Source organism: Carassius gibelio, chromosome A1, assembly GCF_023724105.1.
Source record: "Carassius gibelio isolate Cgi1373 ecotype wild population from Czech Republic chromosome A1, carGib1.2-hapl.c, whole genome shotgun sequence".
NCBI classification, from domain to species: domain Eukaryota; kingdom Metazoa; phylum Chordata; class Actinopteri; order Cypriniformes; family Cyprinidae; genus Carassius; species Carassius gibelio.
Window position 1 is genome coordinate 16234888 of NC_068371.1, and position 26694 is coordinate 16261581.

General features: G+C 40.8%; 1 protein-coding gene and 1 long non-coding RNA gene across 5 annotated transcripts in view; one reads left to right on the top strand and one right to left on the bottom strand.

The window, feature by feature from the left end:
* Window positions 1–25610, top strand: part of LOC128015112 (centrosomal protein of 97 kDa) — a 57187-nt gene extending 31577 nt beyond the window's left edge. For 2 of the 4 annotated variants that reach the window (XM_052598805.1, XM_052598813.1), the window contains 3 exons: window positions 21181–21275; window positions 21382–22106; window positions 24488–25610. The gene's annotated coding sequence lies outside the window, so the exon portion shown is untranslated. Of the gene's footprint in view, window positions 1–21180; window positions 22107–24487 lie in introns of all 4 variants that reach the window. The other 2 variants (XM_052598819.1, XM_052598809.1) reach the window with 2 other exon arrangements.
* The window catches only part of LOC128015250 (uncharacterized), an 89059-nt gene that overhangs the window by 52899 nt on the left and 9466 nt on the right, over window positions 1–26694 (bottom strand). The gene's annotated exons all lie outside the window — the stretch shown is intronic.

Below are 26694 nucleotides of genomic sequence, written 5' to 3' on the forward strand. Positions count from 1 at the left end.
CAATATTATTTTATTCAGTTTTACCTTAGAAAATGACAAAATGGAGTGACCAATATTTAAATTTTTTCAACCAAATATATTTTTCCTATTGTGCATTTAGATACCCTTTTTTTTTTTCAAAGAGCTCAGCATTGTTGTCAAATATTCAGTTGTGCTTTCCCCCAGTTGGTTAATGAAACAGCCTTACTCTGCCAAATCCAGCTCCATGTTTATCTGATTGGTGAGTCAAGTACTCACTTCTGTCTGTCAAAATTATTATTTCTTTCAGACATAAGGCTGAACTGGAACCTATTGAAAAGCAGATTGAGAGAGTTAGTTAAAACACAGAATTTAAAGAAGTGCTGTGAGACAAGTGAATAACCAAGATTGAAACATAGTAAATAAGATAATGAAATAAAATAATTAACATTTGAAGCAGTCTCTATAGTGTTCGTTGTATATTCAGCACCTGTGCACTGAAGGGATGAAAGTCTTTCTGGTTAGATCATCAGCCTGGGCTGTTGTACTGGGTCATCAGTCTGTGATGGCACTCAAAGACCTGATGTTGTGGTGTACGGTCTCCGTTGTTACTCTGCTTCTTCTCAGTCTGGCTTCTGGTTGCTTTCTGCCAGAGTTTTGCATTTCATAATGTTCTTTTCACCCTCAGGAAAAGTCTCAAGTGAAAGATTCACCTTTTCCTGCTTTAATTTCAGTCTTTCTCCTTGCTGAAAAGTGTTCTTCTCTTTCAGGAGGCGAGGGGAACATCCATCAGCCCCTCCCTCTTCTTCTCTCTGTAGCTGTGTTTGCTGCTTTGCCATTCCTCGACAGACACCAGTTCATTGCTTCCCTTTGTCAAGGCACTGTTCCAGAAGTCATCTGAAATTTGCACACTCAGAGACTGCATTAATCAAATGCACCTATGTAACTTCTGACCAAATTGTTTCTGAGCAGTCAGCTATTTTTCTAATTTTCACTTTTCCACCTCCTCTTTCAGTGGTCCCTTAATAAAAACAAAATCATCTGGTTGAAAACAGCAGTTATCTTATTCTTTGTTAGTGAAGCAAGTTCTTCATTGCAGGAAAATAGCAAGCATTTTTTCTTCTTTGCAAAATGCAGAAATCAGCTACCTTTATTATCTAAGTATACTGAAATAAAATAAAATAAACCTTCCTTTTATAACAGCATGACATGTGTATGGTAAAATAAAGACTTCAATCATAATTTTTCTTCTAAATTTGCATACATGATTCAGAATAATCTGGTATTGGTGAATTAATGTTTCCTAACCAACATAAAATAATTCCTATTATTGTAAATAAAATAATTAAATTTAATTCTTTAAACAACTAGTTCCCTTCCTATTGAATCCAAATGTCTATTAACTTGGTCACCCAATCTTGCTTTCATTCCACATTGCACAAGTTATTAATTTCATTTTTTACATTTACACAAGCCCAATCTCTGAAACTCTGTAATGGATTAACTTGCATACTGTGTCCCAGGGATAACAAGATACACATTTTAGATGTCTTCACATATTAGATATTAAGTTTTAAGCACGTGCATCTTTTAAATTCATATATTAAGACAAGTTATGAAATAATGAATGCATATCTTATTTTAATTAATTTATTATTATTTCTATATTCCACCATATCTGCTATCTCTATATACATAAATACAGAGTACTCTACACTCCTCTTGAGTGACCTGTCAGCTCTACTCGCTCTTTCACTGATCCTTTTATTATCAAGGCTCATCATACATTCATCCCTCTCAAGTGGATCTGGGTCGAGTCCAATCCTAGACCAGGTCACACCGAAGTGACGGTCCAGGAACGGTGCTCAACCCTTACCCACCCAATACGGAATTTATTTGTTCATACATTCATCATCGTTCACACATTCATTCGTACGGACACAGTTACATCCACACAACAAAACACAGCTCTTCCTAGAGCGTCCTTAAGGGCCCACCTATTCTGACCTTCGAGAATTTTCACTATATACTTTCTCAAAGCGGTATCCGTGGGGCTTTTCCTCGTGATTCCTTAACTAATCTGCTTATCCGTTTATCACTGTCCTTACCTAGGCCCAGCTATCCAATAAACACAGACCATTGCATACAATGTCTTTCTGCCTACACTATCCAGATTAAAATCAGGCCTTTTCTAAAAGACCTTTCAGTAAACCAAATATATGTATGCAGTTTTCTTCTGGAAACAAAACCCCCCATTTTTATTTATTTAATTAATTCTAAATTTGGTAGAGCAGATTTTAAGTGACCTTACCGCTCAGAACTGACCAGTCAACAACACACACTAATTATATAAGCAAAAATGCTTACCTTATTCTATGGTGGCCACCACTGTGTGTGTGTGTTGCTCATCAGTCAGCTCAAAAGCAGTCGTCCACTCTGCTGCTCCTTTCCTGTCCCATCTGGGGTGCCAAATGTAGTGTATTTTCGTCTTCCATGGATCTGAGGAATCACACTATCTCAGGGTTTTGTTTCCATAAGAAAGATTTTATTTTCAAGAGAAAATAAAACTGAGAAAGCTCTGCAGAACAGTCTGACGAGTCTGTGTCGGTTCTCTATTTTATACATTGCTTCTGAAGGCGTGCCCATGTTCAATACATTTCATACATATGGTTCTGTTTATTAACTCTTTTACCTTTTATGGCTGTGTCTCCAGCTTGCTTTTAGGATGTACAATTTATTTTAAGTGAAACGAGGAGGCCTGATCATATATTTTGTCTTATGTCAAAACAGGACATCCAACTTTACTATATGCTGTATTTTGGTAATGTCTGCACCAAGGAGGTCTCATCATATATTTTGTCTAATGTCCAAATAGAGTGTGCAGCTGCACCATATACTATACCCCTGCACTCTCTGAACATTCCATTCTCACGCAGGCCTCTACATACAGTCAAATGCATGATTATAACAGTAAAATAACTTGATACATAAATGGCTAGATTCACATTGATTATGCCTGATTAGTTTACATATTGACCAATAAAAATCTTCCACAGTTGCTGCTTCTGTTGAGGAGTGAGCCGAAGGCACCCCACCTGCATAGGCTCAGGCTCAGTGGTTTCTGTGGGGGAAACAGATCGGGGCTCAGGCTCATGGCGAGAAATATGGTGAACTGCACCACCCTGAGCAGCCTCTCGTTGCAGCTCTTGGATGCGGTTGGTCAGCTCAGCCACTTGGTTGGCTAGAAACTCCACCTCCCTTGTGGTATTCGTGAGTCTGGCTTCGTGTTGGCCCAAAAGAACACCCTGCTGGGTGACTGCGGTTCTGACAGAATCTGCACCCGCTAGCCAATCGTTCTGTCAGGAACACAACTGGACACAGATGCAGGTTACAGTGCGAGACCAATTTATTCAAAAAATTCAAAAAAAGAAAAACTCCCTCCAACGAACAGAAACAGGCCGGGAAATGAGGAAAAAGGTCCAACAGAAAAATAAGAGACTTTAATATCCTTGTATAAACACCCGGCAGGGGGCGCCCAACGGTGCGGCTGCATAGAGAGCGGAGAGGGGAGGAAGCCACGAGAGAGCCAGAGACGGAGCAAACAAAAAACTCTTCTGAAAAATGCCGGTGCCCGGTCTAGGAAATGAGAGAGGGGAAAAATAGAAAAACAAAACAAAAACCAATAGCAGCAAACAATGGCATGACTATTATACACAGGGACTATTGAGGAACAACGATCTGGCACCGATAGGCACGACAGACGGGAATAAATAGAGCAAGAGATGAACAGACATTGAATTCAGGTGAGTGGAGTCAAACAATTAGAAGCGGAAACTGTAGTGATGAGGGGGGGGGAGGAACGCCACAGATAGGTTGAAGACGAACGATCAAAACCAAAACAAAACACCATGTGCACACGAAATGCAGACATATACAGAAACACATCGAAGAATGGGGTGATCAGACAGCGGACATGACATATATATATATATATATATATATATATATATATATATATATATATATATATATATATAGGTCTTTCCAGCATTAAGATAATACTGCTTTTTTATCATCTTGTTATAAATTTGACTGGTAAATGATAAAGAGTGGTAGCCCCTTTTGTATTGCATTGCATTGCATATCAGGGATGACAGATTGATGAAAAGACATGCTATTTATGACTAGATGTAACTTTTAATACTTTGTGGTAAAAGTGTCTCTCTGATTGACTTTGCCCTATTAGTGCAGCTCCAGTGAATAAAACAAATAAATAGTGAAGATCACTGACAGTCTTACAAACATTTACAAACTGTATCCAGTGTGATAAGTATGTTATGTTACATTTTATGTTATGTAATGTTTTCACATTTACAATGGCGGGGCCTGCCATCTTGTCTTTATGGCTTGTTGTTTGTGATTGAACTTTAACCTCAATGGGGAAATCCAGATCAAATCCCAGAAGGTAAAATCAAAACAACATAAAATTAAAACTTAAAGCATATTTATTACAGTTTATTTATAATGATACTGGAGAGAGATATAAAAGCAAAAGCCTTCTCTTGGTGTAATGTTAAATCAGATTTAATGAAAGTCACTGTGGCATTTCCACAAGATTTGGTGCTAGGCCACAAATTGTTTGTACTGTATATAAATGAAAAATTTAAAGTGTCTAAAATATTACAAAATGTTTTTTTTGCTGATGAGACAAATTTATATTGTTTAGGGATAATTTTGGAACCGTTTCTGAATGCAGTGGAAATTGAACAATTTGTTTTAAAAGAGTGTATGAAAATAGATTTCTGGGTGTTATAATTTAACATAAATTATGGTGGGCACCACATATAAATAATGTAATTATGTAATAATGTAATAATGTCTGAATCTATTGCAGTAATAAACCCCCCCAATTTTTTTTTTTTTTTTTTTTTTTTATCAAATCTTATTATATACACTCATTGGCCACTTTATTAGGCACACCTGTTCGATTGCTTGGTAACACAAATTTCTTATCAGCCAATCACATAGCAGCAACTCAATGCATTTAGGCATCTAGATGTGGTGAAGATGACTTTCTGAAGTTCAAACCAAGCATCATAATAGGGAAGAAAGGGGATTTAAGTAACTTTGAACATGGAATGGTTGTTGGTGCCAGACGGGCAGAATATTTTAAAAAGTTCTGATTAACTGGGATTTTCATGCACAACCATCTCTAGGGTTACAAAGAATGGTCCGGAAAAGAGAAAATCCAGTCAGTGGAAGTTGTGTGAATGAAAATGCCTTGTTGATGTTAAAGGTCTGAGGAGAATAGGCAGACTGGTTAGAGATGATATAAAGGCAACAGTAACACAAATAACCACTCATCCAATGTCTGCAGAATACCATCTCTGAATGCACAAAATGTCAAACCCTGAAGCAGATGGGCTACAGCAGCAGAAGACCACACCAGGTGCCACTCTTGTCAACTAAGAACAGGAAATGGAGGCTACAATTCGCACATGCTTACCAAGATTGCACAATAGAAGATTGGAAAAACGTTGCCTGGTCTGATGAGTCTCGATTTCTGCTGCAACATTCAGATGGTTTGGTCAGAATTTGGCATAAAGAACTTGAAAACATGGATCCCTCTTTCCATGGTTCAGGCTGGTGGTGGTGGTGTATTGGTGTGGGGGATATTTTCTTGGCACACTTTGGGCCTCTTAGTACCAATTGAGCATCTTACAAACTGTCAAGCTGTCTAGTCTTTGCTTCCCTGGGTGTCCACTAGTGGGCTCACTTCCCCTTAGGCACTTCACCATAGGCACTACAATTCCCACTAGCCTTGTCCCTTCATCACAGTAATTGCACTCCGGTTAATTGCACCAGGTGTCTTCACTTATTAGTCATTAGCCTTCCTATACTTACCCGTCTTTTCCTGTTTGTCTTTATGGAGTCCTTACTTTCCATTTCATGTCGTAACCAGTCTTCTCGTCTCCCGAGTTCCTCACCTTCCGAGTTCCTGTTCCTGTTCCCTTCCTGTTCCTTCTTTGTTTGTATGTTTGGACTGTTTTCTGGTTTTGACCCTGGTTTGTTTTGGATTACGTTTTGGATTACCCTAATAAAAACATACCTGCACTTGGATCTCTCTCTCACTGTGTTTCACTGGGTCCCGAACGTCACAGAAGGACTCCATCAAGACAACGATCCAGCGGTATGTCTTTTGATGTTTCCCGTTCCCCAGCCAGGATGGTGGAGCGGAGAGCTAAATATTTAAAGTTAAATATTTTCAAGCCCAGCGCCAATGCCCAGGATGGCCGCCGGTCCAGCGCCACTGCCCAAAATGGCCACCGGTCCAGCGACACGGCCCAAGATGGCCGCCAGTCCAGAGACATGGCACAAGATGGCTGCTTACCCAGCGCCTCTGCACGGGATGACAGCCACAGCTGACCCTCCAGAGTCGAGTCAGGTTCCCGTTGACCCTCCAGAGTTGAATCAGGTTCCCGTTGACCCTCCAGAGTTGACCCTCCAGAGTCGAGTCAGGTTCCCGTTGACCCTCCAGAGTCGAGTCAGGTTCCCGGGGACCCTCCAGAGTCGAGTCAGATGCTCGTGGACCCTCCAGAGTCGAGTCAGGTGCTCAGTGACCCTCTAGAGTAAGGGCTAGTCACCGTTAACCTTCCGGAGTCAGGGCTAGTCACCGTTGACCTTCCAGAGTCAGGTGGGCTTCTGTCTCGACCACAAGTCTGCAAGCATTATTACCGTGCGTGCACTTGCATTAACTGCGCGCTCTGCTTCTAACGACAGAGAGAGAGAGATCGCTTTTTTTGGCTCACACTTTTCTTTTATTAATTTTACAAGTTGCAAGTTACAAAAAACACAAGCAGTGTCTGATCACGGCCGGGTATTCTCCGAGTCCGATGACTCAGACTCCTAAACTTTTCTAAAAACAGTAAGTTTCCTTCAGACATGCATTTCTATAAACTTTTAACCCTAAATAAATCGAATTGAATTTGTTTAGCATCTCAATCGGTTTGAATCATCACATATTTGAATTGATTTTCAACCGGCTTGCAGTTAATCGTTATATCTCTAGTCAAGTCAAGTCACCTTTATTTATATAGCGTTTAGACAAAATACATTGAGTCAAAGCAATTGAACAACATTCATTAGGAAAACAGTGTGTCAATAATGCAAAATGACAGTTAAAGGCAGTTCATCATTGAATTCAGTGATGTTATCTCTGTTCAGTTTAAATAGTGTCTGTGCCACTGATCTATATATATATGACTGGATCACTCATCGCATTCTAAACTGCCAACAGGCAGTGAAAGCCACTGGAAGTGTTCGATCCGCCATTTTACTAATCCCTACCAGCAGAGAGCACCATTGAGTTACATTCAAAACGCTGTCCTAAAATAACTCGATTTGAAGCAAATCAGTCAAACGGGACTCGTTTTTATGTTATGTGTAATAAATTAATGTTTATTTCAGATGTTATCTGCAGTGTTTATGATCTTTTGGGGCAGGATAAGTGATATATTTAAATCGTTTAGGTGGGTGTGTCTGCTGCGCACTGATGACACAGGTAACTGATCCAACACAAAATATACCTTATTTCTATATGAACATAATTATTCAGGAATTATTAAACATGAACGTATTAGTATCAGAAATGGATTTTAATTTATTACAATGAATAATACAATTATGTTGTTAATATTGCTTTATAATTAAATGAAAAGCTTAACTTACTATCTGGGAAATAAAGCTTTATGTCTTTAAATCCATACTGTATATACCTTATTTTTCGGACTGTAAGTCGCACCTGAGTATAAGTCGCATCAGTCCAAAAATACATCATGATGAGGAAAAAAACATATATAAGTCGCACTGGACTATAAGTTGCATTTATTTAGAACCAAGAACCAAGAGAAAACATTACCGTCTAAAGCCGCGAGAGGGCGCTCTATGTTTTCAGTGGTAGACTACAGGAGCACTGAGCAGCATAGAGCGCCCTCTCGCGGCTGTAGACGGTAATGTTTTCTCTTGGTTCATGTCAAATTAATTTTGATAAATAAGTCACATCTGACTATAAGTCGCAGGACCAGCCAAACTATGAAAAAAAGTGTGACTTATAGTCCGGAAAATACGGTAGTCAGTTCTTTCTCTGAATAAATTCAGACTTCAGAACGAACACTTTGTCTTTGTTATATGTGTTGAGGTCGTGTCCGTCTGATGTTCATCATGTTCATGCTCACTACTGTAATGAATGTAGCTTTTTAATAAGTAGGGGAAATTCCCGACACTTAAAAAATAACCGTTTACATGCCTAGGGTGTTTGCATTGTAATAATGTACAGAGATACTTCATATTTATAAACGCTGACTTTTTAGGTGATGTTTTCTCATTACAATCATACAAATTCCTATTAATTCAATGGAATGTTTACGCACACTAGGGATTACCAATATGGCGGCATGGCAGCTTCACTTTAATGATGTCATGAGCAATCCAGTTCTATATTATAGATCAGTGGTCTGTGCATTAATTTGCTATCAAGTCAACGATATCGCTGTAGATGAAGTGACCCCAACTAAGCAAGCCAGAGGCGACAGCGGCAAGGAACCGAAACTCCATCGGTGACAGAATGGAGAAAAAAAACCTTGGGAGAAACCAGGCTCAGTTGGGGGGCCAGTTCTCCTCTGACCAGATGAAACCAGCAGTTCAATTCCAGGCTGCAGCAAAGTCAGATTGTGCAAAAGAATCTTGGGTATAATATGTCACAGTTTGCTTATACTCACTTACATAAATGTATTTGTGTCCTGTACCTACTAGTAAAATATGTATATCAAAAATTATATCTGGAGTCTGGATAATTTTTGGTTTGACTGTGCTTAAATTCTTGTTAAAACTACAAAGTAATGAAGTCAAGAGCAGTGAGTGATTTTTCTTTCATTTTCTTGGATTAACATTACAGCAGCCAGTAGCTAAATTAGGCGCGGTCACTTTAAGAGACGATGAACGCATCTTTTTCCTCAACTGTTTACTTTCACTTAAGAAATAACTGACAAATAAATAAGTTTTTTCGAGCATGCTTTCCAAGGCGGGTATTTTGACACATTTTGTATGTATTTGTCGGCACAAGAGCAAAAAGAAGCAAATTCGGTGTACAAGCGTTTTGAGACGCCTTTCTCAGCGTGAGCCCTAAACACCTAAACACTGTGGTACTGAATTGGGCTCTTTCACATCCTTTTGTTTGTTCAAAACTGCGATTAGTATTTGTCCGTTCATGTGCTGGAGGGACTGTCCGTGATACGCGACTCTCTCATACCGATTGTTAGCGATGGGCTTGAGCCAGCTACTAAATGCACCTTCTTCAAGCCATAGATCGTTTAAGGTACATTTTCCCATTGTGAGAGCCAGGATGATTTCAATTAATTTAAGCAGTGACTCATTATGATACAGTATGTTCGGAGTTCGCGCTGGTTTCTTTGAAAGTCCTTCTGACAAGTCTGTATGCTGCCGCATGGACCTTGTAGTTCTGCAACGCTGTGATACCAGTGTGATACCACCCAGATTCCTCATACAGAACTACAACAGGTGAAACAAATGAATGCCATTGCCGCTGCGAGCACATTTTGATGGAAGAACAAATTAATGGACTAGCATATCAATTTAAGACGTGGCTAAATGTTTTTTATGACCTTGTATGGAAAATCCAGACATTTTTATGACTTTTTATGGCCTTAAATTCTTATTGTTAAATTTATTACTTTTTATGACCCCGCGGAAACCCTGGTTTGTTGATTCAAGGTTAGCATCATCTGGGGTCCTCTGAGGGTCAGCATCATCTCTTCTCAGGTGTTCTGGATCCAGACTGGAGCTTGTGTAAATCCTAGTCCTGTGGCAAAACATAGAAACAAAATAGAGACATCATTAGCATAGCTGCTGATCCAACAAAGTAAAATTAGCTTAACCCAAGCTAATGAATAAAAATGCACATTTGATCAGATGCAACTACACTAACAATTTAAAAGATACATTATTCGTATGCTTGGCGAAAGAGATGTGTTTTTAATCTAGATTTAAACAGAGACAGTGTGTCTGAACCCCGAACATTATCAGGAAGGCTATTCCAGAGTTTGGGAGCCAAATGTGAGAAAGCTCTACCTCCTTTAGTGGACTTTGCTAGCCTTGGAACTACCAAAAGTCCAGCGTTTTTTCTGACCTTAGGGTGCGTGATGGGTTGTAGCGTGGTAGACTGTAAAATTGGGGTAATATGATCATATTTTCTTGACCTCGTAAGGACTCTAGCTGCTGCATTTTGGACTACCTGTAGCTTGTTTATTGACGAAGCAGGATAACCACCTAGAAGTGCATTACAGTAGTCCAGTCTAGAGGTCATAAATGCATGAACTAGCTTTTCTAGGCTTAGCTTGGCAATGTTTCCAAGATGGAAGAATGCAGTTTTTGTAACATTGGAAATATGATTTTTAAAAGACAAATTGCTGTCTAATATAACACCCAGATTTCTGACTGTAGAGGAAGTAACAGTACATCCGTCTAGTTGCAGATTGTAATCTAAAAGATTCTGTGTAGTGTTTTTTGGTCCAATAATTAATATCTCTGTCTTATCCGAATTTAATTGGAGAAAATTATTTGTCATCCAATCTTTTACATTTTTAACACACTCTGTTAGCTTAGATAATTGGGAAGTTTCATCTGGTCTTGTTGAGATATATAGCTGAGTATCATCAGCATAACAGTGGAAGCTAATTCAGTATTTTCTAATAATATTACCAAGGGGCAACATGTATATTGAAAATAGAAGGGGACCTAGGACGGATCCTTGTGGCACTCCATATTTTACTGATGATAAATGAGATGACACCCCATTTAAGTAAACAAAATGGTAGCGATCGGACAGGTAGGATCTAAACCATCTTAGAGCCTGCCCTTGAATACCTGTATAGTTTTGTAATCTATCTATGAGTATGTCATGATCTATGGTGTCAAACACAGCACTAAGATCAAGTAAGACTAGAAATGAGATGCAGCCTTGATCTGATGCAAGGAACAGGTCATTTGTCATTTTAACAAGTGCAGTTTCTGTGCTATGGTGGGGCCTAAAACCTGACTGAAATTCTTCATACAGATCATTTTTATGCAGGAAGGTGCTCAATTGAGCAGACACAACTTTTTCTAAAATTTTAGACATAAATGGAAGATTTGAAATAGGCCTATAATTTGCCAGTACACTAGGATCTAGTTTTGGTTTCTTAATAAGAGGCTTGATAACCGCCAGCTTGAATGGTTTTGGGACATGACCTAAAGATAACGACGAGTTAAAGGGGGGGTGAAATGCTATTTCATGCATACTGAGTTTTTTACACTGTTAAAGAGTTGGATTCCCATGCTAAACATGGGCAAAGTTTCAAAAATTAAGTTGTACGTTTGAAGGAGTATTTCTGTTCCAAAAATACTACTTCCGGTTTGTCACAAGATTCGGAAAGTTTTTTTTCGAGTATGGCTCTGTGTGATGTTAGATGGAGCGGAATTTCCTTATATGGGTCCTGAGGGCACGTCTGCCGGAAGAGCGCGCGCTCCCGTATAGCACAGCACTGAGAGCACAACAGACTTCACTGATCAGAGCGAGAGCGTCGCGAAATGTCACAAAAGGAGTGTGTTTTTGGTTGCCAGGGCAAGACAACCCTGCACAGATTACCAAAAGAGAAACAGCATTAAGGGACCAGTGGATGGAGTTTATTTTTACAGAGCATCAACGGAGTTGTGCAAGTGTTTGTGTTTGTTCCCCTGCATTTCGAAGATGCTTGTTTTACAAACAAGGTCCAGTTTGATGCCGGATTTGCACATCGTTTATTTCTTAAGGATAATGCAGTCCCAACGAAGAAGGGTCACGATCGTGTGTTGGAACCGCATGCGGTGATTTAAAACTGCTTCAAATATCTCTGTGTTATTAACTTAGCTATCGGCGTGTAAGCACATCAAGTAAACAACATGCGATGTTGTCATCAAACTGCACGAGTAAAACTGCTTCAAATATCTCTGTGTTGTTAACTTAGCTATCGCCGTGTAAGCACATCAAGTAAACAACATGCGATGTTGTCATCAAACTGCACGAGTAAAACTGCTTCAAATATCTCTGTGTTGTTAACTTAGCTATCGGCGCGTAAGCACATCAAGTAAACAACATACGATGTTGTCATCAAACTGCACTTTCCACATGTACAGCTTAAAAAAAAAAAAAGATGACAAAGTGGAACTTAGTCATTTTCCAAAACCGCTAAGCAAATATATACAGTTTCAGTACGTTACATACCACATAGAGACTGATTGCTGATGCTGCTCTTGTTCAATTTCAGCCTCTGGATCGGATTCTGGATCATAAATATACGCTGAATCTGACTGTTAGCCATGGTTTGTTTTGGTTGGTTTTGTCCTCACGGTGTCACAGCTTCCAGACGCGCTCAACACAAAAGCCTACTGGTGCTCGTGATTCTTTAGCTCCGCCCACACGTCACGCCTCCAGCCACTCGTGTTTTTCCGGGAAAAATCGGTACAGACTATCTTTCTCTTATGAATATAATAAAACTAAAGACTTTTTGGAGTTATGAAGGATGCAGTACTACTCTATAGGTACTCAAGATTAACAGGATATTGAGTGAAAACGAGCATTTCACCCCCCCTTTAATGATATTGAGAAGCGGTTCTTCGGCTACAGGTAACAGTTCTTTCAGTAATTTAGTGGGTACAGGATCTAATAAACATGTTGTTGGTTTAGATACAGTGATAAGTTTATTTAGCTCTTCCTGTCCTATATTTGTAAAGCACTGCAAGTTTATCTTTGGGTGCGATGGATGAAACTGAAGTATTATACGCTGTAGAATCTACATTCGCTATTGTATTTCTAATGTTATCTATTTTATCAGTGAAGAAATTCATAAAGTCATTACTATTTAACGTTGGTGGAATATTTGAATCAGGTGGCGTCTGGTAATTTGTTAACTTAGCCACTGTGCTAAATAAAAACCTTGGATTGTTTTGGTTATTTTCAATGAGTTTGTGTATATGCTCTGCCCTAGCAGTTTTTAGAGCCTGTCTATAGCTGGACATACTGTTTTTCCATGCAATTCTAAAAACTTCTAAGTTAGTTTTTCTCCATTTGCATTCAAGACTATGAGTTACTTTCTTGAGAGAGTGAGTATTACTGTTATACCATGGTACAGTACGTTTTTCTCTAACCTTTAGGGTTTGGGTATCCCTTGAAGATACCCTAGGAATCTTCATACAGTGAACTACTAGTGAAATAGATAGATATAAATATTTTATCTATCTATATATAAAATTGGGAACAAAAATTATTCAGCACCTTATAAAGCACCATTTATTGCTTATGTGTTTTTTTCTGAATTGCTAATGCAAGCTTTTCACACCACAGTCTGAACAAAATGAAGCATTGCTTGGTAATTGGTCAACAAAGTATTGATAGTTGTGTAAATATTGTCATAATAACAGTTGTCTGTAGTTTTGGTTGATTATGTACATATCTATCAAAGTTATGACATTATCAAGACAAATTTGTTCTGACATAGTTTAACTCTAAGTTCTTGTCATATTTTATAACCATTTTAGAAGCAATATCAAATAAACTAATAACGTGAGAAATGTTCAAGGTGTCTGATTTGATTGTATATTACATTTTTACATTGAAGACTATCCAGTGCTATTTTACATTTAATTATTCGGTTTCTGTACCTTGACACCTACAAACTTGAAAAAAACTTAAACATTGTGTAAATAGCAAAAAGAAATAAAAATGAACGAACATATAAATTAAACAATTTCAAACAGGGCCCACTGGTACAACCTTCACTGGGTCCCCGCTGACCCCAGCTACGGCCCTGCCTGTGGGTGTTGAATACTGTGACCAAACACCAATAACACTTGTTATTTTGGAAAGTAATGCCATAAAATAATTGTTACTTTACAATGTAACTTTATAATGTTACAATTGTTAAAGGTCACGTTTTACGCACTTTTTTGAAGCTTTGATTGTGTTTACAATGAGCAATATAACATGTGTTCATGTTTCGCGTGTAAAAAAAACACCGTATTTTTCACACAATTCACCTATCTGTATACTGCTGTTTTCACTGTCACAAAAACGGGCTGATGTCTTCCTTGTTCTATGAAGCCTCTCCTTCAGAAATACGTAACGGGTTCTGATTGGGCCAGCGGTTCCTGTGTTGTGACGTGACAGCAGCTGAGAGCAGGCTGCCCTCCTGGTAATGCGATTGGGCTAGAACGCACGTGCTGGAGATGTATTTATAGTCACAGGAGGAGCGTTTTTACTGACGAGATGCGCATGAAAACCGCATTCGTTTTTTTGCACAGCCCTTACAAGTAGTTAACAAAGCTAAACAGCGTTGCCCTTTGTGTAATAAGTTACAGAAACTGTTAAACGCACCAACTTAAATAATAAAATACACTTACCGGTTGTGGTCCATAAACAACGCCTTCTCCAGACAAAGAGGGAAGTGCTCCATCTTTCAAGAATAATCTTTGTGCAAATCCAGCATTAAACTGATTGAGATTGAGAAAGTTGTCCTCAGCAAGCTGTCTTCACCAAAATGAGCTGCACATAGTTTTACATGTGAATTATAATTTTCGGGAACCGAGTTAAACATAAATTGTAATCATTAATCTCAAAGTACAGCGTTCCTGGGAAGCCCAAACAAAGATGATTGGACTCAGAGATGAAAAAAACAGCGTTTCAACAACACGGCGACAAACACAAACAGCTCTTCCTTCTTCTCCGTCGGAGCGCAACAAGACCACGCCCCCTGTTTGTGAATTCATGTGGGCGGTGGTTAGTCAAAAAAACTGTTTTAGTGACGTTATTACGGCAGGAACTAGAGGGATGTAGTCCAAACGCGTCGTTTTTTAGGCAAATTCTGTTAAATTAAATATCTCGCTTGGCATTGAACTTTGAGCTTTAGAATTTTACAGATATTATTTATACTCTAACAACAACATTACACACTAACTAAAGTTTAAAACATGGAATCACGAAGAAGGGGACCTTTAAGTGTTCCTGTGTTCTTAATACTCAAGAAATAGAAGGTGAAGACTTCAGTTTCTTAATCTTAAGAAATAATAGAATAACTCTTTAAATAATAAAGCGTGTTACTTTCAATGAAAGTCAATAATAAAAAAAGACATTTGAAAGGAATTTTAATGACTGAAGTTATTTATCGTATATCGTGTAGGTCATAAATTCAAATCCTAATGGTCATAAAAAGGTCTTAAAAAGTCTTAAATTTGACTTATTATACCCTGCAGAAACCCTGAAAAAAAAAACAGAACTAACAATTATTGCTAAATGTGTGACTGCATCATATAATAACTATTAATTACTAATATTGATAGTTCATCGTCTAGCTGACTACGTCTTGTATTATTATTATTTTTTTTTTTTTTCTAAAATCCTGTCAAACGTGCACAAACTACTAGCTACTACTAAATACTGTAGAAACATAATTTTCTGTAAAGTTGCTTTGTAACGATTTGTATTGTAAAAAGCGCTATACAAATAAACTTGAATTGAATTGAATTGAATTGAAAAAGAATCATCTGTTTCCTGTGGTCTTGTCCTGGTGGTCGTCTGAGAAAAGGTCTTTACAGGGGATCTGTATTTAGGGCTCTAGTTGTCCTGGACTCCGCTGTCTTTCAGGGCTGTAGAGGTCCTTTCTACATAGGCGCCGATTCACCATCTGGTCTGGATACATACTGGATCCGGGTGACTGCAATGACCCTCGGATCTGGTGGCTACAGTGACCTCGGAATGAGAGAAAAACAGACTAATATTAGCGTACATGCCATTCTTCTAATGATGTAGCAAGCACATAGAGTGTTATGGGAAGTGTTCCCGGTTCCGGTTTACCTAATTAATGCAGCCTAAAAATGTAACGGATTTGGATATTAGAAGCATATTATTGTGTGTTGTGAGTTCGTGTGGGTAAGGAAGAGGACAAGGGGTCGGCTGGACTGCTGACGTATATTTATTAACATAAAATAAAACAAACGTTTTCTAACACCATATGGTGACTTCTATTTTGCTGCGTTCACTCGGTGCTTTCGCTTTCCGGCTTCCGGTTTCCGGTCTCGGCTTCCGTCAGCAGTCCCACTCTCTCTCACTTGCTTCCGTCTTTCCTGGCGTTTTATACCCTCTCCACGCCAATTACTAGAACAAGAAACAGGTGATAATAATTTCTGCCCAAACCACTCACTTACCGCTCGTCTCCTGATCCTCTCTCCCGCTGCAGACTTCGCTAAACCACGCCCCCCCCCGCCACATACCCCCACCACCCGACTCAGGCTGGGGAGCCGTCCGGCCTGCAGACCACCCCCCCACATCCCCCCCCCCCCCTCGGTTCTGGAGAGGAAGTCAGCCACCGCCATCTGAACACCCGGCCTGTGGACCACCTTGAATTTAAAAAACTGAAGAGCTAGATACCAAGGAGTGATCCACGCGTTGGTATCCTTCATGCGGTGGAGCCACTGCAGCGGAGCCGATGGCCAGGCATTCTTTTTCAATGGTGCTGTACTTAGCCTCTCTCTTTGAGAGCTTGCGGCTAATGTACAGCACCGGCCGTTCCTCCCCCTCTATCTCCTGGGACAGGACAGCCCCCTGTCCGACGCGTCTGTCTGCAACAGAAAAGGGAGAGAAAAGTCAGGAGAGTGTAATAACGGCCCGCCACATAGAGCAGCCTTGACCTGGGTAAAAGCCTGCTGACACGGCTCCGTCCACTGGACCGTATCTGGCACCTCCTTTTTAGTGAGGTCAGTCAAGGGGCTGGTGAGGTCCGAATAATTAGGAATAAACCGCCTATAATATCCCGCCAGCCCCAAGAACTGCCTCACCTCCTTTTTGGTCTTGGGACGTGGGCAGGTCGCAATAGCGGCTGTCTTATCAATTTGGGGACGCACCTGTCAAGGCCCCAAGTGTAAGCCCAGATACCTTACTTCCACTCGCCCAATCGCACACTTATTTGGGTTGGCCGTGAGGCCCGCTCCTCTCAGCGACCTCAGAACAGCCCTCAGATGCTGCATATGCTGCTGCCAATCATTACTGAATATAATGATATCATCCAGGTAGGCAGCCGCATATGCAGCATGGGGCCGCAAGATTCTATCCATGAGGCGCTGAAAGGTTGCAGGCGCCCCGAACAAGCCAAAGGGAAGGGTAACAAATTGGTGTAAACCAAACGGTGTTGTGAAAGCTGTTTTTTCTCGGGATAATGGAGACAAGGGGATCTGCCAATAACCCTTCATTAAGTCCAATATTGAATAAAAGCGAGCCGTGCCTAACCGATCAAGCAACTCGTCAACCAGCGGCATTGGATACGCGTCGAACTTCGACACAGCATTCACCTTGCGATAATCCACACAGAACCAGACTAAGCTGTCCGTTTTCGGAACTAAAACTATCGGGCTCGCCCAGTTACTGTTGGATTCTTCTATTACCCCCATGTCAAGCATAGCGCCTAATTCAGCCTGAACTACTTTTTTCTTGTGCTCAGGTAAGCGATACGGCCGGCTGCGAACTACCACGCCCGGCTCGGTCTCAATATGGTGCTGAAAAAGGTTAGTACGGCCCGGTAGGGGCGAAAAGACATCGGCAAAATCTGCCTGTAACTTCGTTAAATCAGTGAGTTGGCACGGCGAGAGGTGATCTCCACCTGGAGCCAGGGCGAGGGATTGTGGTTTGAGAGTCGCCTCTGGTCCGAGATCATCCTCCCCCCCAATCACCGTTGCCAACATCACTGATTCCGCCTCATTCCATTTTTTCAGGAGATTGAGATGGTAAACCTGATGCGACCCGTTCCTATCGGACCGTATTACCTCATAATCGAGATCCCCGACTTGGCGTGCGACCTCAAACGGCCCCTGCCACTTAGCCAATAATTTAGAGCTCGACGTTGGGAGTAATACAAGTACTTTCTCTCCCGGTGAAAATTTGCGTTTCCTAATTCCCCTGTTATACAGCCGACTCTGGCGGTCCTGGGCTTGCAATAAATTCTCCCTTGATAGCCGCCCCAATGTGTGGAGTTTTGTTCTCAAGTCCAGTACGTATTGAATTTCGTTTTTGCCCTGAGATGGTCCCTCCTCCCAAGTTTCTCTCAGAACGTCAAGCACCCCCCGGGGCTGGCGTCCATAGAGAAGCTCGAAGGGGGAAAACCCCGTGGAGGCTTGTGGGACCTCTCGCACAGCGAATAACAAGGGCTCTAGCCACCTATCCCAATTTTTGGCGTCTTCCTGAACGAACTTACGGATCATGGATTTAAGAGTGCGATTAAATCGTTCGACCAGGCCGTCCGTTTGTGGGTGATAGACGCTCGTTCGAATCGACTTAATGCCCAACAATCCGTATAGTTCGCGTAGCGTATGTGACATAAACGCCGTGCCTTGATCAGTAAGGATTTCTTTCGGAACCCCCACCCGGGAGATAAGACGAAACAGGGCATCCGCAACACTTTTAGCGGAAATGTTGCGGAGGCCCACTGCTTCAGGATATCGTGTTGCATAATCAACTATGACTAATGCAAAGCGATGTCCTCTTGTCGATCGCTCTAATGGCCCGATGAGGTCCATACCAATTCTTTCGAAGGGGGCCTGCATTAATGGGAGAGGGCACAACGGCGCTTTTGGGGCGGCCGGTGGGTTCACCAACTGACATTCTGGACAAGAGGCGCACCACCTGCGCACGTTGTCATGAATGCCCGGCCAGAAGAATCGGGTCATGAGGCGATTTAGTGTGGCTGCCTGTCCCAAATGGCCCGCCATAGGATTAGAATGAGCCGCATGGAAAAGCATTTCCCTGCGGCTCTTTGGAACTAACAACTGGGTTGTATTTACTTTTGTCTGAGCGTCTTGGGTCACTCGATACAACCGGTCTTTTAAAATGGCAAAATAGGGATAGGAGAGCGGAAGGGCCAGTCAGAGAGGCTGGCCATGTTTTAGTGTCTCATCCTGAGACTGCTCCAGGGGAAAGTCATCGTGCTCAGAGAGAGTTAGTCTCCCGATTCCGCTTGGTTGCCCTGAAGCCGGCCTCAGCGGTCCTGGCTCAGTTTCCCCCACCTGCACCCGCGCGGTCTCCTTCCGTGCCTTATTTCCCCAAGAGGCATCCGCACATAACGACCCCAATAAAACCGTAAACGCGGGCCAATTCGTCCCCAAAATTACTGGATGCCGGAGGTGGGGACTAACCGCCACCTCCACACTATGTTTTTGTCCCCGAAATTGAATCCAAATTGGGACGACCGGATATTCCACCACATCCCCGTGTACACACCGCACCTTAACCACGCGGCTTGTATCCAACGCCCCCGGTTGAACCAGGCTTTGATGGATTGAGGTTTGGTTGCATCCTGAATCCACCAAGGCCGGATATGTACCCCCCTTGATACTCACGGGTATTTGGTACTCGCCAGCCTGACCGGGGGTGGCCCGTGGGTCGTCCGGGACCCGGACCATTATCTCCACCTCCATCACTGGACACCTGTCCACGAAATGCTCCGGGTCCCCGCAACGCCAACAAGCCAGCCCAGACCTAGCCGCCGCCCCAATGGCAGGGAGTGGAGAGGGGAATTGGCGTGGAGAGAGCGGAGAGACGGAAGTACTGTCCCCTCCCGCAGCCCCGAGGCCCGCCCCCCTGGTCGTGGCCCTTGTATTCGCGAAGCGGCCTTGGTCCGTCCCGCTCCGCCCCCCGGGGCGGGACACGAGGAGGGCCAGGTGGACGGGACCTAGGGAGAGGGACAGGGCGAGAGAGAGAAGGGGGAGAGAGAGAAGGGGAGAGAGAGTTAGTAGGTGGGGGTGTGCCGACCCCTGGGCACGCCACCATGTGGTCCTCCGCCAGGTGGATGGCCGATTCCAGCGCGGGGCGGTGGCACTAGACCCACTCGGCCGTCTTCTTGGGGAGCCGAGTGATGAACTGCTCCAGCACCACCAGATCGACGACACGCTCCACGTCGCTTCCCTCGGCCAGTAGCCACTTGCGGCAGGAGTCCCGGAGCTGTTGGGCCAACGCGAAGGGTCGGCCGGCCACGCCCAAGTCCAGGGAGCGGAAGCGTTGCCGGTGTTGTTCGGGCGATCGGCCGACCCGCTGGAGGATGGCCCTCTTCAGGTCGTCGAAGACCAGGAGGTTCGCCACTGGAAGTTGTTGTGCGGCCACCTGGGCCTCGCCGGAGAGCAGGGGAATGAGGCGCACCGGCCAATGCTCACGGGGCCACCCGCAGACCTCGGCCGCCTTCTCAAAAAGTTCCAGGAAGGCCTCCGGATCATCCTGGGCCCCCATCTTGTGCAGTGGCAGGTGCATGGCGGGCGGCCCGGCGGCCTCAGCGCGAACCTCCCGATCGAACCAGCCCCGGAACCTCTCGCGGTCCTCCTGCTGGGCCTGGACGATGGCCTGGAACCGTCGCTCCTGATCGGTCCTCAGATCCAGCAGCGCCTGCTGTTGCTCGCGGTGGAGGACCACGAGGGAAGAGATAATGTCCGCAAGCGGCGTGGAGGACGGGCTTTGCATGGCGGCGGCGTGTGTTATATGTTAAAGAGATGGGTCTTTAATCTAGATTTAAACTGCAAGACTGTGTCTGCCTCCCAAACAATGTTAGGTAGGTTATTCCAGAGTTTAGGCGCCAAATAGAAAAAGGATCTGCTGCCCGCAGTTGATTTTGATATTCTAGGTATTATCAAATTGCCTGAGTTTTGAGAACGCAGTGGACGTGGAGGATTATAATGTAACCTGAGATAATTATAACTTAATATAAATAATTTGTGTATGTAATATTGTGTAATATTATAATAACTATTGTATTAACCTCTGAAATATGTACCTTTGTAATTATGTATGCACATTTTGAAAAAGAAATTCTGTTTATTATGCATAAATTAAATCCAATGAGAAACGTTATGCTCATTAGACAAATATGTAAAAAGGGTAAGTAAATATTTTTTCCCCCGGTTTTTTTTTTTTTTTTTGTCATTAGGTATATTTATTTATTTAATAAAAAAATTGTTTGTGAGGACTGAAATAAAATTTGTTGTTATTGAATGTACATAATTTTTTTAATGAATCAGGCACTAGTTCATCCTTAATGAATCTCCCCTTCTTTGTCTTTAATGTCAGTTTCTCCTGTAGTGATTCATTGTCTATTATGATTATAGATATGGATCCAGGAATTCAGGTAAACACGTGGACGGGCTCTGTGTCTCCACCCATGGTTGCTGCTGCCAGGCTTCCACCTGCTACTGAAGACATGGTAACTCTGGAGGATGTGTATACTGATGAGGAGAAGCTTCATTGTAGTCTGTTGTCCTCCGAGTCTGCTTTTCTCCTCTTTAACACTGCTGTTCATCCTGCTTCAGCTACTGACAGCGGTGAAGAAGAGTCTGATGATTCTCTGGCTCCTCCCACATCCACTCAGTACCACCCATCCAAGGAAGAGTCAGTAGATAGAGCTGTCATCACTCTGACATATGGATCAGATAATGTTGACAGAATTGACAGAATAATTGACAGAACTGCCTGCTCCGACATTAACAGGCAGCAGCATGCATTAAATGCTGATGCTGTGTTACACAACAGTACTGTAGAGGATTCCAATTGGACTGGGATACAGAAAGCTGCTGTGCTGCAGTGTGAAATAAAACGATGTGAACCACATGATGCAACTGTAAGGATTCAGTCTTGGTGGAGGGGACACAGGACACGGTACTGTCACCCACAAGCCAAAGAAGTGCGAGCTGAGATCCGCTTGCGTAGGATGCAGGATCACATTGTTCACTTGACCGTAGAACTGGTGAAACAATTCACTGTTCAATACCTCATGTTTGCCCATCATGTTATAAGGTGTAAAGGAAGGAAAGGGATTCAGTTTTATCTTAATGGTCCTGAATCATTCTGGTACATTTGTTAAACACTGTTTTCTGATTAGTTCAAACAATAAAACAACTTCAGCAATAACGTAAGCTTAAACTGTGTGAATCATTTTGCTGTAACTATTATGTATTGCAGAGTGCGCAAGCAACAAGAAGAAGATCAACTACAGAGACGTGTGCAAGAAGAAGCTGTGAAGTTCCTGTGGAAGCAGGTCAGTATGAAGATGACCATAATATATGGTCATGACTAATAACTACTAATGTTATCACTGTAAGGCCAATATTATCAAGGGTTCCTGGGGGTTTGGAAAAGTATGGAATTTGATTTAAGTATTTTCCAGGTCTGGAAAAGTCTGGAAAAAAGAAAGCAGAGTATATAAATATATTTTTGTTTCCAGACTTTTGCCTCCATTTTTTTTTTTTTTTAAATAATAGAAAATTCAGAATTCAGTGAAAATAAATGTATAGTACAAGAAGAGAGGTTTCATGGCAGCTGTTTAGTGCTTCCAAATATGACTGAATGAATTCAAAGTGCACTTATTCATTGTACAAAATGCAGGTTATAAGCATTTTGGGATTCTTCACACTATATTCTTAGCGCCCTATTACATAACTTCAAAATAAAATAAAAATATACAGACTTTTATATGTCCACAAGAAACCATTGAATTTAGCATATAGGACAATGCACACTGAGCCACCTATTATACCATCAGCCCGTTTTCAGGATGTGCCTTTAAATAGACCTAAGGTCTTGAAATATGACATGCTGCCCTAATAAAAGCCAATTCTTAAACAAGGTTTTTTCTATTTTTTATTTTTATTTATTTATTTATTTTTAAGTACATGTCTTTTTTTTATAGACTCTTGAACTTGGCAAATTGTATGCCATCATCCTTGATATTAGAGGTACTTCCGTAAGATAGGGCTGGGCGGTATATCAAGTTTGTACGATAAAACAATATTTTACTTATAAGCGATTCGATATGAGGCAATACCATTGATGTCAATATACAGTAGTTTGATACGAGCACATCTGAAAATAGAGAGGACACAGACTGAAATACTGTGGAGAAAGTGCATAATCCAGGTTGTTCTAAACAACAAGCTTCATATTAAGGCCTTTAAAAAGTGGTAAGATATAGTTTACAGTTTTGTTTGGATATTAGTTTAAGCGGCTCTGCCCGTCATATGCTCTGATAGAAAGGTTGCGTGTGCTGCTGACAGAGACACAGTTTTAATGTGTTTGAGATGTTCTGTTTAATGCATAACTTACATTTCACAGGTATATTCTCCATCTGTAAATGTTAGAAAGCCTTGGAAATATTTCCAAAAGTGCATGAGCCTTCTGCTTCGCGATTCTCTGCTAAACTGCACAAACTGCAGTGAACGAGAGCTGCTGCATGGGACAAAAAAGATGGAGCACAATTAAATAGGAGTGCAGTAATTCTAACAGATTTTTGATTTTAGATTGCAATGTTAGAATGAAATGTGTTCTGTATGCTGATTGGCCAGCTATCCAGTGCGTTGTGATTGACTGAATACCTCAAGTGTGTGACGGAAATGTTACGCCCCTTAATATACTGTGATGCCATGTCCCGGAGCAATGAGAGACAAACAATAAAACCCATTTCAAAAAAGGCATTTGTTGCATCCAGTGGGGACATAATTGATTATAATGACTTGTACTGTCTTTTTCGCATTGCGTATTGCACTGCGTAATCAAAACCATCTCTGCATTTGTGATCTGAGAAACGTAAAACAACAAGCACTACTCTACACTGCTCAAAACTCACGTTTGAGTCATCAGTGGCAAATTATTTAAATATGAATCAGAAGTGCCAGACTGTCCTTGCAAAGTTGGAATTGCCTTACTTTATAGAAACAGACACTGGCATTGTAGGTTACTTTTACTGGAAACAGTCCTTGTCCTCCGTAAAATGCACTGTACACATCTGAATAATAGTTTTGCTTTCACCGCGAAGCACAACATTTGAGCAGTTATGCAGATCTTCCCACATCATGAAGTAGACGTGCCCCACCGTTAAAAAAAAATAAATAAATTGAGCAGGTTAATTCTGTTCATAATTCTGTAAAGAGCGCTGTTAATTCATGTGCATCAATGCTATTGTCTTATTTATAGTAAGATGGCATTTATGTTATCTAAGAGGGCACGCTAAGCATTCCCATGCACATGTCAATAGTTTCTCAAGGGCACAAAAAAGGTTCTTGTGTGCATGTAAAAGTCTGTATTTTTTATTTGTTAATTTTTTTTTTTTTTTTTTTTTAGGGACTCTGTATGTTGTCACTTTGAGTAAATCAATGAAAAAACCCTGAGAAAATAAATATTTACAGACTGTACTGTATACCAAATATAAATCTGAAAATAATGCTCTATTAACCATTTATGTTAAATATGGACTGAAAATCTACTGAGAGGTTTGGAAATTTGAGTCTGGAAAAGTAAGGAATTTTAAAAAGGAAAATGTATAGAAACCCTGATTGTAAAATAAATGACAAATCACATAAGTGCCTATGAATCATCAAAATATACAATTTTCACTTTTGTCTTCGTGCTCTCTCTGTCAAACAGCTCCAGGTCATGCTGGAGTGGCAGTCGTCTATTAACGAGCAGCTCAATGTGGCAAAGAGTATTGCATTAGATCCCAGCATTCCTGCAGCAACTCCTATCCATACTGAAATCTCCATCCCTGAGTCTGGTTTTCATTCCCCTGGAGAGCTACAGGCAGCACTGGACAACAGCCTGAGCAGCACAGCCACGACTGGATCTCCAGAAACAGTGTGCTCTATTGGGCCTCTGATGGCAGCCATTGGGGACAGTCATTCTGGCAGTCTGTTAGAGCAGTATCTCTCATCTATTCAAGGACAGGACATGGAGGAGGAAGAGGATAAAGGACCGGGTGACAGAACATGAACACTTCAAGAGCCATCTGATTTCTCTCCTCATGGTAAAGACAAGCCATTGTCCTGCCCTTTTCCGACAGGCTAAAAGGTAGCAGAGAAGGTCTCATTGCCTGCTCTATCAGACTGATGTGTCCCAACCTTTCTTGAAGATCGTATTCTAACTTTTTTCACTGAACTTCAGTAGACACATAGACACACCTTTTATCTTCATATTACACATAATGTATGTTCTCAGCAGTCAGACACCTATTGAACAAGATATGATTAATTCAGTTTTTTTTTAAATGACTTGCGGCTGATGCCGCTTTTCTTTCTAACCATGAAGTACAGAATACATTTACACTGTTGGGAAATCAGTATACAGCTTTCTGTTAGAGTCGTTGAAGTATTTACATATTTACATACCCGGAGTGCCAAGGTCTTTCAGTGCACTTACCAGTTGACTTGTTTCCTTTTAAATGTACAACCTGGACACCACAACCAGAAGTAGCCTTGAACTGTAGAGAAGTATGCAGGTATGTGAAATAAATGTGAATTGACATGATAGTCTGCTCCAGTTTCAACCATTTGAAAGCTGAATAGCCTTTATTGTAAATTTTTATATGTGTATATCTGGATATTTACAGTATGTGCTGCAACAAGTGGTCAGTGTGGCATAAGTGTTTTATATATATATATATATATATATATATATATATATGTGTGTGTGTGTGTGTGTGTGTGTGTGTGTGTGTGTGTGTGTGTGTTATATATTTAAAAAATCTTTTTTGCAAATAAAGTTTTACTTTGACCATTGTGGTAATTTCCATCATTACTTTAGCACACAGTTAAAAGACATGTATTTATTTGTTTTCTGCACCAAAATTGAATGTTTTGATTATATTTTAATTGTTCACTTTAGAAGTAATTTTATAAAGTATGAAATGCTAACTTCATATTACTTTGTGAACCATGTTCATTAGAAAATTCTCAATGTTGTCATTTTTCAATGGTTCAAAAAAAAGCTATTGTATGAAATATTCACAATTTCGCTCATCAGTTTTACAGAATACACACTGTATAAAAATATATATATATATATATATATATATATATATATATATATATATATATATATATATATATATATATATATAAATATTGCTTCAGATTCTTTAACAGCACCCCATGGCACAATATGCAGAGCAGGGGGTCCCCAGAACCAGGATTAAGATCCACTTCTCTTATTAAGACAAGTACCTCAAGATGGAGCTCATTATCCAAGTTTACAATATAAACATACTTTTTTATCTAAAGACCAAATGAATCCTAATAATTTCATTTTAAGGCAAAAAAATAAAATAAAATAATAAATGCAATCAATTAAATGGCAGCTTGGTAGTGTTTTATTTTGAATGAATCCGGTCCGTTCAAGGCGGGGGCCCCTCACACGCAATATATATTTATATTAATATATATTAGATCTAAGCAAATTATTCTAACCTTAGTACGAAGTAAACAAATATAGGCTACATATAACCTGTTGATATTCAACGTGGCATAACACCGCATCTTATAACACCGTATATATATATATATATATACACTATAAAATATTTTATCAATATTTATAATAATAATGATAATATTTTATCCGTTTACCTCTAAACGGTTCTAAATGAGATTACGTTACTCGCACAAATACCATCTCACAGATGAAATGTCAACATTAAACACTTTAAATTGTTTTAATTTTACATTTTTACTTAATGCCACCTAGAGAATCAAACATACAATTGGGAAATATATTCCATAGAGTAACGTTTTCTTTTTTTATGTACTCAAATATAAATTTTATCTTTAATACCTTATTGACGTCTGTACGTTTAATTATAG